At 35.6% G+C, this 13964-nt stretch overlaps 1 non-coding gene across 1 annotated transcript; it reads right to left on the bottom strand.

The window, feature by feature from the left end:
* Positions 1-13388: 13388 nt before the first annotated feature.
* LOC141626094 (small nucleolar RNA R71) lies at positions 13389-13495 on the bottom strand. The gene has a single exon (XR_012535820.1). It is a non-coding gene; the product is annotated as a small nucleolar RNA R71 (small nucleolar RNA).
* Between the last annotated feature and the right edge of the window lie 469 nt (positions 13496-13964).

Raw genomic sequence — 13964 nt, 5'->3', positions numbered from 1 at the left:
TTAACTCGAACTATTATGTAACACTATTTTTTTATTGTTTTTACATTTTTTTTAATACTAATCAAAAGTCTTTTCAAAATTTCTTTTCAAGAATTGATGAAAAAAAAAGCTTTGTGTCGGATTTAATGTAATTCAAACATTTGATAAATATAATAGCAATTTTTAATAGGTAATTTATCATCAAGATTAATTATCTTTTTTTTTTTTTTTGATGACGAGAGGGTTGGATCCCCCCGGGCCCATGCATTCCCGCACCACCACATGGACCATGTAAGCCATCCCCTTTGGGGGCTGCAGTGGCCAAGTGATCATCGCCCCAACTAGTAGTCGAACCCGGGACCTCTCAACTCCTGCATTTCTACAAGCTTCAAGGTTCAACCCGGCTACCACTGGACTAACACCACTTGGTTATTTACTTTAGGTGATATTGAGGGTATGTTTAATTACTTTACATGTATAATAACAATAAGTAATGAAAGAACATATATCTTTAGGTGATATTGAGGGTATGTTTAGTAATATTGACTTTATTAATTAAAGGCCATAAGTTCAATCGCATTTCAATTTCAATTTTATTCAATTTATTTGCTAGTTGCTACATGCATTATATAAAAGTTAATGAATTATTTTTGATTTAATTATTCATTATTCGTTATTCGTTAATATTTATGTACGTATAAAACATAATCGTAAACATTTACGTACAAAACATAAACATGGAGGTTTTCAGAAATTAAATCCAAATTATTCGCTGCGGGCTCCACATTTATTGCTTTTTTCAAAAAAAGAAAAAGAAAATGTATGTGATGATGTGGCTTCATGAGGATGGGTTAAATGTTCTTGCTTTTATAAAGATCAGATTCTAGAATCCAAGGGACTTCTATGTAATTAAATAAATTTATACAAATTAATTATACTCTATAGTTTTGAATTGATGGCGATGTGTGATGGACCTGAACAAGGGACTTCAATGTAAATATTATATAGTTTTGGTTGAAATATAAATTAAGAGAATATCAAAATAAGAGTTTCCTTAAAATAAACATACCCCACTTATGTTATTAATTAAAATAAATATATGTTAATTATTTAACATATACAAATGTAATATAAGTATATTATATTTTGGAAACTATTAAAAGATAAATAAATCAATCTAGATTTCCAAAAAATATAATATTCCATAATTCGTTAGATTTGTAATTTCATTAGTAAATAATAATGACTACTCTTAAATAATATTCTAATCTAACATTTCAGATTTATTTAAGTATATAATTCTAATAAAACTAGATAATCAACTACTATGATAATAAGTTACTAACACCCATGTGAGTAATAAAAGCAACAATAATAGCAACGGGAGTAGTGAAAGTCATACTAGCAGCAACGGGAGTAGTGAAATTAACAAAAATAAATGCGGGAGTAGTGAAAGAAGAAATAATGACGGCGGGAGAAGTGAAAGAAATAGTAGTCACAACACATGTAATGAAAGTAACAGTTAGAACAACGGAGAGAGTATGAAAAATTAACAAACAATTCGATTTTAAGAAAATATTAATTTATTTAAATCTATGAGTTTAACAAAACTAACAGGTTAACCGTAAAAATAGCAGCAATAGTTAAAAAAACAACAGTGGTGAGAACTTCTTCTTTTTAGTAATTTGTAAAACAGCTTCTTCTTGAACCACGTTATCGTCATGGGACTCCATATCTACCTGCATGACGACCTCCTCTTGAACCACCTCAACACTTTCAGAAAGCTTGTCATTAATTGGCTTACAAAGATTCTCCGGCAAAGGAGAAGCGGTGGAAACTTTTGCCGTCCCTGTAATTTCTTCATGGGGAGTTCCCGTCTGGATAGTTTTAAAGGTGAGGGTACGGACCCTCAAGAAAGACATGGACCTTGGGTGGTTGAATCCCAAAATTTTGCCATGTAATAAGTGTGCATAATCTTGAGATGATAGATTTAGTCTATTGTGAGGTCTCTTCTTGCTGGTGAAGTGAAAGTGAGATGGTTTTGAGCTATGTAAGGAGGATGAATTATAGACACCTGAATCATTCATGGCCTCGCACGGAGCACTGCTACTCTCAGAAACCATAGGCACATCGGCTGAACTACGAGGAAGACAAACATCGGTCGTAGCCGGGGACAACATGGGCTTCTTCCCCTTCCTTACTTTACCAAAAGGGTCGAATGTAGAACATTCTCGTTTCCCATTTGAGTTGATAGTGAAACGGTCAACCACCACTTATAGCTCTCGGAAAATATCCTTGTTATGTGGATTAAATTTGAGAGCACATTCAAAATCAGCAATGGCTTTCGGAAGAAGATTCAAATGTTTAAAAGCTAACCCCCTTCTATAGAGAGCTTTAACGTTAGAAGGATCGACATACAAAATCAAATTACAATACCAGCAAAGTTGTTCATAATCGGGGGTCTTCAGATCACAAGCTGGCAAATTCAAAAAGATGAAGAGGGCAAGAGACGTTGCAGAAGGTTCGTCATAACTGGCAGGGGTACCCATAAGCAACATAAATTTAAGAGAAATTTTATAATGAAAGTACGTTCGAGGCAGAACACCCATTTTAAAGAACGTGTTCCCCTTATCCTTAAGGATGCCGACGCTTTAAAACGAAGGCGCCCCACATTCCAAGACGACTTGATCAAGAAGTTCATCCATCTCGGGACAATCATACCCAAAAAATATGTCTCGAAGACCAGCTAAAATTAATGGATATGCCATAACCTAAAAACGAGTAAATTGAAACTTGAAAACTTAAAGAGTAAGAAGAGTAGAAAACTTAAGGGAGAAGGAAAAAGAGGAAAAAGAAAACATAAAGAAGAAACGAAGGAGGAGAAACGGAAGACTACTACAACCAACCCATCCACCACAAACCGACCCAAACGCACCACCTTCGCCTAACACTCGACCATGGAAAGGGACCCAATTAAAAGACATCACCCCAAACAACGGAGCTGACAGCCTCTAACCTCAGCCGACGAAAGAGACAAGTTAAAACTAACTTCCCAACATTGAAGAAATCAAGTGACCATGAAACAGGTTAAACACAGAAGATGACGAAGTAGAAATCAGCAGATAACAACACATCTTGAAAAGAGAACGTAACTAAACGCAAATCAAAGGATAGCTCATAAACAAGACTTGAAAACCGATATTTGGATAAAATCATTCTTGAAAATAAGAGTGAGGGCGGGTAGAGATACCTAAATAAAGCCTTCCATTCAAAGTTTGATACAAACACAAGACTCGAATTAAGCCTTTGAGCAAAGCCTTGAGGGCTAAAGAAGAAGTTCGAAACAACATAATGAAAAGTAGGATATAAGATTGATTTAAAACCAATCAGAAACGTTCCTCTACAAAATCACCTCTTATCAATCATACAATCATACAATCACCAACTAATGCCAACAATAACCCAAAACCCCCAAATTACCCAATTAGGGTTTAAACCATAATCAACGAAACAATATAAAAACTGTACTAAGATCTTACCCCCAATGCGACAGTCCCAACGGCGTAAAGAACTCTAGATTCCGAAGACTGAAGCTTTTGGATTTGATAGCAATGTGAGAGAGAAGAGCTACGTAACTTTGGTTTCTTGTGTGAAATATTTAGAATAGGGTAAAAAGTAAAAAGAAGCTGACAAAAAGTGTTTTTATATCATTCTCGCGTTCCTATCAAACCCGGCCAAAAACCAGTAAAACCCGAGGCACTCGATCGAGTGAGTTACTCGATCGAGTGGCCCCTACTCGATCGAGTTGTCCCTACTCGATCGAGTTGCCCCTACTCAATTGAGTACCCATCAGACAAAACACTGTCCAGAATGCCAACATACACTTACTCGACAAAGTAAGCCTTACTCGATAGAGTACCTAACAGCACATAAAACCGTAGTATTACAGTCCTCCCTCCTTAAAAATGAACTTCGTCCCCGAAGTTGAAACCCATACACAAAAACAAAACTTACTAACTCAACTACGACAGAACAACGCAACAAAAACTCAAAAACAAAACTCAACCATCACTCATACCAACTCAAGACAACCACTAACTGTACCAAAACCGACATAAAACGATACCAAAACCTTATGCGATCATCTCCTACCTGTTAGATTCATTAATCTCAAAGGTTTACACATTCATATATGAATTAATTTATTTAGACATAAATTAAATACAAGATCTTATGCATGCAAACATAAAACAAAGTACAGAAGAAATCGTCACTTCTTACATTTGTGTTTCGGATTTTTGGGCATCAACAAGATCTCCTTCTTGTTAGTTCTTGAGCTTTCCAACAATGGATGAACAAGGTTCAAATTAGAACCTCTCCCAAAAGCATATACCCAAGGAATACCCTTAATAACCAATATTATTATGAACTAGTAATAATATTAATCTTACTTAAAAATGACACAAAAATTGATTTACTTTGGCCCTTGAAAATTTCGGACAAGGGGAGTAATATTGTGAGGTTTCTTTCTCTAATTTTCACAAATTGTAGAGAAGGAAAAATAATTTTCTAACACTAGAAAATATTAGGTAAGGTAGTGAATAATTACAGATGAAAAACCCCTTGGCTTTACTCATGCAAAACCGGTTGGAGGGGGGGAGTATTTGAGGCCAATGAATGCAAGAGATGCTCTTCTCAAAAGTTATAGGGTCGCATGGCTATTAGCTAGTGTAATCATTGTGTTTTCTCATTTAAAATAAACAACACAATATAAACACTAATACCCCCTCCAATTTTTCGGCACACATATAAAATGGGAGGTCCATTTTATTTTGTCTTTTGTCAATTTTGTCATGTGTCACATGTCACATGACATGTTACACTATAATGTATTTTTAACATATTAAAAATCAACATATTAATAAAATATGTCATATACAAAATTAACTAGTAATTCTTAATTACATGTTCCAAAATGGTTTATCAAATTATAAATTACAACGTCTTGTATTTATAATAAATTATTCATTCAATTTCAATTGTTTCGTAAACAATAATTTTATCTAAGTAATAAAACAATTTGATTACTTAGACCGTATCTAATTTAATCGAATTACAATAAGACACGTTAACTTTACTCACAAAATCATCCGTCAATTTTAAGCAATTTAATTAACTCGTATCGGCATACGATTAATTAAATAATCAATTAAGAGTATTTCCCTATAGGTATGACCTAAGGGGATCAATCGATCACCACCGTCGCATGACAAAGAATGTCAAACTCTAGTCAGCCAATCATTACCGATATGTGTGGACCAGTTGACTGTAAAATATTACATCCCACATGTATTCTGAAAAATGAGATTTAAACATGTGATCATTATGATCGACAGTTGTGATCGCATTATTGTCGGAGGACACATAATCCAACAATCTCCCACCTGTCCTCGACAAGTGTGCGTCACCAATTCTCTTGTCCTATTCTTATCTCCCACTCAATGCAAGGTGTCTTTCAGGTCGTACTTGTAAGTGATCATATCGAGAGTGGTTTCCACGATCTGGAGAATAACTGATTGACCGGAATTATCTACCATAGATACCTTCCGAGCGTGGCCACGCATTTCCAGTTCATTACTCCTCGAGTGGCCCTGAGATATTGTTTTAACCCTGACAAGGGGTGGACAATTCCTATCGCACTATTCCCTTCGATTAGCCACAGCCATCATAACCCAAAATATGCCCATTTGACCCCAATTACGAAGGTCGTAGTAACATAAATCAAAGTTAATCTGAACCTGTGCCACATTAGGCGAATAGTCTTTAGTCAAAGAATTGACTCATTAGAATACTATAGTAGCTCTCGCCACGACCAGGCTATATAAATTTACCAGAACTCTATAAGCGGTCATTAGCCCGATAAAGTGTTCCTAACAATCTGCCTATGTGATCGACTAGTCATCTCACATGAATCCATGGCACTTGAACTTGCCATAAATCGCATCATACTCTAGTCACTTCGAGACGTCACCTCATGTAAGTGACTATGGGCGAATACAATGCTAATCCGTGTTCACTTTAACGGGGTTCAATTGTCTCTACAACCCGTTTGGATGTAACAAAGTATGAGGTGAGTTAATAATAACTCAAACGACAAATGTAGACATCACATTAGGGTATGGTAGTCAATACCATATTACCACCTTGCGATGTATATTGTAAGTGTGTAAACACTAGTCATTTGCAACATGAGTTTAACACACCATGTGTCCATGTGTTCAAACTCTTGAATTGCATTTTTCTTTATTTTCATGTTTGTCTTACATAGCATGAATCTTACCAAGTACATATCTAGTTACCCTGACTAGGTTTAGGTTCTTTATTTTGAGAGAACCTTCTTCACATAACAAACGAATTATGGTGGACAACATAACTTGCACTAGTCAAGTGTTCTTCCAACTAATAATGTACCAGGTATATGTTTTGTAGGATCTTGCAACAATTGTCAAGATGATTAGCTTAGCACTTCTCATAAGTCCTAGCAAATTTGAAAATACTAGTTTTGAGTAACTTCTTACCATAACCAAGTATCTTTTCAAACTTCTTATTTCTCCTTTTAGCTTAAATAGCTTAGGTTTTTCATAAATCCTTACGCGTTTTCGAAACTTCAATATGTGCAACTTCTTGTCACATAACAGAGTGTTCTATCAAACAATAGAATAGCTCATTAGTGCTCCTCGAGAATTCATGACGATTCTTATATGGCTTACCAACGATTCATCATGCTCTTAAGCATATGATTCATTATAGGACATGTGCATGATTATTCTAATGGCGGAAACATTAGTATTCTTTAATCATGTGATCAACCATTCTTAGGTTCAATGAATGACCATGACTGCTTATGATAATTCCATTTTTATCGATATGAATAACCTACGTTTCTGGTTGATTTGATGTGCATATCTCAATGCCAATCCAACATCCCATGATGTGATTGGATTCATCTTAGTCCATTTTCATCCAGAATTGAAAACTCAAATACTTCTTTGTGAAAGATAGTACTAGCTCGTCATTCTCAATGAGTAATGAGTTATAAATTTTACAAGATGATAGTTCCCACTAAATTTCATGTCTTCACATGATAATTTCAAACTCCCACTCAATTCCACATGTTTCGGATTTGACTACTCAATCGAAACATTTCAAGAATTGAAATACATTTTGCTTTGCCATGTTGTTAAGATAAAACCATATATGTTCCCAACATATCTTTTCAAAATACCTATTTTGAAAAGGTTTCAATTTTAAACTTATGGAAATAGATTTTAATCTCTAACTCATTCATTTTTATAATGATGCGTAGCAATGTCATTATTTAAAAGTGAAATCCCATTTAATACACGTCCTTCTCAAAATACCCTTTTCGGAAGGAGGTTTAACCATTTCATTTTCATAATGAGGTTAAGTAATGACACTAGCGTGGTTAACAATTAACTTAGCTCTTGTAGACATCGGCATATCTTTCTTTGCAACTTTTAATCATAAATCTCATTTATATTCAAGGATGCAACTTTGTTTCATTTAGGCTCTTAAGTAAATATCAATATTGAAACTCTTATTCACATGTAGGTCATAAACTGGCAAAATCTCTTGTTGAGACTTTTCTTTAGTCATTTTCTTTCAAAAACTTTCTTTTGGTCTCACCGTGTAGTTATCTTAAGAACATATTCTTTTGATTACTTCACTTGGTCTCTTTTGTCATGTAGATCTCATCTATTCGAGACCATAGATCTCATCTATTCATGTATACTATCTATTTTGGTATACAAATCATTCTTTCTTTCGTAGATCTCATTTACTCAAGCATACAAATTATTCATTGTATTCTTTGTGTCTTCATTTTTCTCCCACTCTATCTTTAGAATAAATACACTAGATATTCAAAGATAGCTTATGAGACACAAATAATGATTTTGAAGTAGAAAGAGGATTATCCCATAGATTGACTAATAAATTTTAGATTTGATGAGTGTACTTGGTAATTGACATTCATTTAGGAGAGTTCATCAACTCAACATCAATTTATAATTGATCATACACAAGCCTCAAGCTTGTGGACATATAATGAATCCTATCATTATGTTGTCTATTGGATCACTTTATGTAGATGATCATATGTTTCTATGTGCAAGCATGTAAAGATGAATTTTTAGAACAAACAAATACGATAAAAGAGGTGACTTGGGTTGCAAGCCAAGCCACCAAAATCCAAAATACAACCATTGTTTAAAAGGATCAACCATTTCCATATCGAACACGGAAATCTAAATAGTTCTAAAATTCATAACATTAAAATAAAGACAATAATAAAAGCTAAGCTTCATTGGTAGCTACTCCTAGCTCCTTCATGATATCTTAAGCTTGCTTCTCTTTTCCCTTGTCTTTGCTTGGAGGAGGCCCTATTTACAATAAAAAGGGGATACATCATCACAACTTTGTATCAAAATACCATAGTTGAATTAGAAACATAAAAGAAAGGATAGTCATTTACCTACTGGAGTGATCTTTCCAGCTTTGATGTCACCAAGATACTTGGAACAATTCCTCTTCCAATGTCCAACACCATTACAATAATGGCATTTATCAAGAGGACCCTTCTTGGTTTTGGAAGTGCTAGCTTCAAAAGTCCTAGCCTTGGTGTTCATGGGAGCTTGCCTCTTACTCTTTTTCTCATTCTTCTTGAACTTCCCCTTGCTCTTAGTGCTTATATTAAGCACATCCTTAGGTGGGTTAACATTTAGCCCCATGTCTCTTTCGGCTTGCACAAGTAACTTGTGCAACTCTTCAAGAGACGCGTCCTTGTCTTGCATGTTGAAATTCACCCGGAATTGTACATATGCTTTGACTTTGGATAAGGAGTGAAGAATCCTATCAACAATGAGCTCCTTGGGGATTTCAATCTTTTGAATTTTCAATGTCTCGACTAGCTCCAACAATTTGAGCACGAGAGGGCTAACCTTTTCGCCCTCCTTGAAATCGAGATCAAAGAATGCCGAGGCCGTCTCATATTGGACGATCCTCGGTGCTTGTGAGAACATTGTCACAAGTTTGGAATAGATTTCATAAGTGGTGCCCATTTTAAAGGCTCTCCTTTGGAGATCCGCCTCTATAGCAAAAATCAACACATTTTTCATAGCGGCGGACTCTTTGTGGTAAGCCTCATATGCTTCCCTAGTGGGGACCCCTCGACCTAGCATTAGGTTCGGGTGGAGAGGCCTCAATGAGGTAACAAAGCTTGTCGTCACCTTGAGCGGCTAATTTGAGTTGGGCATCCCAATCGGAGAAATTTGACCCATTCTTTTCAAGTTTACAACGATCCATGAAGGATCGGAGCCATGAAACATTAGTGAGAGTGGTGGCGTTGGTGTTTGGTGTGGCCATTTGTTATGAGAAATAAAAGTGGTCTACAAAACAAAAATAGAAGAAATAAAACACTTGTCGTTTTTCAAAATAATAATAATATTTGTAAATTTTAATTTAAACAAGTTTTATTGCATTTATCTAGTGACCTCTACCCAACTTGATAAATGATTCCAAGACCCAAATTCATATTAACTTGGGCACGGTTTGGCGATACAACCCTCATCAATATAACTCGGTGGATTAACCCTTTAATCGATTCTACTTTTAGAACTCGTGGTCGATAAAATTACATTAATATTTATCTTTAGCCCAAAACACATCCGGCTATGGTCGAGAATACTTTTGTTGAGTTCAGCCCAAATTTCGAATAAATGTGTCCATGATCCAAATCCACATCAACTTGGGCACGCTTTGGCGATACAACCCTTATCAACATGAATTCAGTGGATAGACATTTATCACCCACTTCCCCTACGTAACAAGGTTTGTACCCCGGTTTGGCCGAGCGCACTCCCTCATGAAATAGGTTTTCATGGTTTCTAATTTTTGGTAAGGCTAACTCTCAATTATTTATTTAGCGAGAGGTCATGTCAATTTATTATCTATCACGTTTTAAGTAAACTAAAGCGGTGAACTATGATAATTGTAACTAACACGGTCGATAAACTCGATTTAAAATGCATGTTTAGTTCTGGCGATTTAGCGATGCTTGCAACATATAAATAAAATGCAGAGCATAAAAATAAAATCCTAGTATGGCCTTCCTAAAAAAGTAAATCTAATAAACTATTACAAATTCGGAAACCAACTCCTTTGGTCCCTTGAACTTCGGTCTTGGCACGCATCTCGAGGTAACACTTTCTTTGATGGACCGCCTTCTCGAATGGCACCATCTTCAAGGAACTCCGGAATAATTAAATTACAAAACGAATTACATAATTTCCTATTATACATTTGTAATAAAAATAAAAATAAATCTATTATGTTACAAAACGGTGATACGAGATCACAATAATTACAACCAAATCGATACTCCCATACATTTCGGGTAATACCAATTAAAACTAAGGCCATACTAAGTAAAATTACATAATTCAAAAATTACATAAAATTAAAATATGACAATCATAAATAAAATGCAGCATTATAAAATGTATGAACATGCTTAATTTTATGCTAAATCGCCTTTTAAGAGCCAATATCGTATATTTATCGGTTTTTATGGATTTGCGTGATTATAACTTGTTAAAATCACAATAATTACATAAATTCATATTTATGTACAAGTTTATTACCCTAACCATCGTAGGACTCAAAACTTAGTCTCCACTAACATTTTGACAATAATTAAACTTGATTTCTTAATATTGTTCATAAATGGACCCAAAAATATAAAATTATGCTATAAACTTCAAATTAAATTATAAAAATTTAAAATAATTTCAAAATTTGAAATTTAAACTCATGAACATTCTGGAAAAATACCGATGTGACCATAATTAGAGCATATTTAGTCCCCGAATTAGCCTTGTTCCCATGCTTTTTAGTGCATATTTGGGTCATTTATTGTCTTTAGTCCTTTGTTTTGCATATTCTTTGAGGTTTTGTTTCCTTGGTAGGAAAGGAGTGCAAACCTTGCATTTTCATGGCAAAATGAAGCTAAATTGATTGAATTCATTGACCAAACATCAAAGAGAAGACAAGATTAGAAGGCCTTTGTACATACTATAGTAGATGGGCAATGATGAGAAATGATCCTTGCATCCCCGAGGAAATCCTCAAGGATTTTATGAAGAAAAAGGAAGAAAAGAAGAAGTAAAGTAGCTGTAAGACAATCCGAGCGGATTGTCCACAAAACGCCCTTCCAAGAGGGGCAATCCGAGCGTCTTCCCCCAGTGGACGCCAGTCCAAAACACCCAGAATCCGCCCGTCTTCCCCAGCTGGACGCCCGTCCAGAATCACCACAATCCGCCCGTCCCGTGCCCTGGACGCTCGGATTGTCTGTCAGCCATTTTGTCTTCTACAAGCTTCAAGGGAGGATGCGCATATTTTTCTAAGACCGGCGAAAAGGAGACCGGGGTCTCCCTTGAGACCGGCGATTCCTCAAGGACTTAATCGTCATTTAAGCCCTTAGTAAACCCTAATTTATGTAACTAATCCCCACTATAAATACCCCATTAGGCTAATTAGAAGAGCATGTTCTTCTTAGCAATCTTTAGTGTAGTTAATATCAATCATATCTCTCTTTAATCTTGTAATCAACATTTAATCAAGTTTTAAATCAAGTTTCATTTTCTTAATCTCTCTCTTGTTCATCCTTTGTTTTGGGTAATTGAAGATTATTTAGGTTATTATTGGGAGATTGACAACCTTCCAATCAATCATCAAGTACTTCTATTATTCTTTGCTTTATTATTGGAATCATTAGTAGGTATAATTCTCTTAATCCCTTTTTAATTATTGTTAATTATCTAAATTTATTCATCATGTTTCACTTTGTTGGTATGATTGACAACCTTGCTAGCATGTTCAACATGATAATGAGTGAGTAGTTTCCTTAGCTAGGGTTAATGGGTAATTAGGGGAAACCAACATGGGGGATGATTCATGCTTAAATTAATATGTTTTCATAGTTTATTTGTTTGCTTGTTGTGATCACAACTTATGCACATGTTATGTTTGATGAAATGCGAGCCTATGAATCCTTGCATTTTTTACCCATCACCTATCTTTTCAATGAGACTTATAAGACATAAACCAACTCGAGTCTCATTAGACCATGCATATAGTTGAGTAGGGAAGATTAAGCCGACTTGTAGGTGTTGTACAATCTAATCGATTCGGCTCCGGGACCCAAACTTTCCTAGGATTGTAAGATATAAACCAACTCGATCCATCACAACAATAATTGCTTGCTTATAATTTGAGAATATGTTTTTATGATCAATTCCCATGAATCCCCTATGACCCCATGACACCCTAGTGCCTTTTATCAATTGTTTACACCCCTTTTTAATCATCTTGCTTGTTTACTTTTATTGCTATTTAGTTTAGTGATCTTCTACTTCAAACCCCAAATTGTGACACCCTTAGACACCACTAGTTGCAATTGAAAATCTCATCTCAATTCTCGTCCCTTGGGATCCGACCTTTACTTGCCTGTTTACTAATTGTAGAGTTGTTTGTGAAGTTATAAATTGTGTTTTGGTCTAGGTGCTCCTAACGACAAGTACCGAAAACTAAACCTCCAAGTGAGTCCGACCAAAAATGGCGCCGTTGCCGGGGACGGTGTTAACTTGATTTAGATTTTCTTGTATTGTTATTAGTTGTGTCTTTCTTTGCCTTGGGGAAGTAAAACTCCTCAAGGTTTGTTCTAATTATTTCCAAGTTGTTTGATATTTTGCATGTCTAGAAGATCACAAGGTAACTTGTTACCCTTTGATCACGAAATTGAAAGGACTTTGACAACCAATAGAAGACTTGCTAGGAGAAATTTGAGAGGTATTGGTGAGGTTGTAGATATTCAACCAAACACTATTGAGTTCATCAACCCTTTTGCAAGAGAAGGTGAGGAGAACCCAACACAAAATCCAACACAAAATCAATCCACAATGCCTAAATTTTCATCACATTCCGTACCAACCGAAGAGAACCTACCCAATGGTACTCCCACACCACAACATTTAACTGGAAATTTTATTGCCAAATCCGCATTTATCCAATTAGTCGAAAGAAGCCAATTTGGGGGGATGCCTAGTGAAGACCCTCACTCTCACATGGAGACTTTTTGCGATTATTGTGATGCGATTTCTCAAACCGGTGTAACTCAAGACCAAATTCGATGGGTCTTATTTCCTTTTTCTCTCATTGGCACCGCAAAACAATGGTTGAAAGGCCTTGATAAGGCTACTCTCGGAATTGATTCTTGGAAGAAATTGGCTCTATCTTTCTACAAAAAGTTCTATCCACCGGAAAAGACTAACATGCTAAGAGCTCAAATTACGGGCTTTAAGCAAAGAGATGAAGAATCCTTGTATGAAGCTTGGGAGCGATTCAAAGGAATTTGTCGCTCATGTCCTCTTCATGGACTTAGAGAGTGGTTCTTGGTACAACAATTTTGGAACGGTCTTTATGAAGACTCAAGAAACATTCTCAACATGGGATCAAATGGAATGTTCACCGAAGTTGACGACAATCAAACTTGGAACAAGATTGAGGAAATGGCGGTCCATAACTCACAATATAGTAGACCTCGCAAGGTTACTAGAGGAGGAAAGCATGAAGTGGACTCTATTACTCAATTGGGTTCTCAACTTAGTGCTCACATTGATACCATCAATTTGAAGTTCGAAAAAGCTATGGCTAGACTTGAAGAAGCCTCAAAATCACCAAAGTAACATGTTAATGCCATGACGGCATCTTCATCAATCCCAAGTGGGATATGTGAGAATTGTGGAACTTTGGGACATGACCAAAGTGAATGTTAGGGAACAAATGAACAAGTAAATGCTTTTCAACATACAAGAGTGGTACCCCTTATTCAAACTATTACAATGAAA

The sequence above is a fragment of the Silene latifolia genome, chromosome X (genome assembly GCF_048544455.1).
Source record: "Silene latifolia isolate original U9 population chromosome X, ASM4854445v1, whole genome shotgun sequence".
NCBI classification, from domain to species: Eukaryota; Viridiplantae; Streptophyta; class Magnoliopsida; order Caryophyllales; family Caryophyllaceae; genus Silene; species Silene latifolia.
The sequence above is the reverse complement of the archived record's forward strand: the minus strand, read 5'-3'. Positions and strand labels throughout refer to the sequence as shown.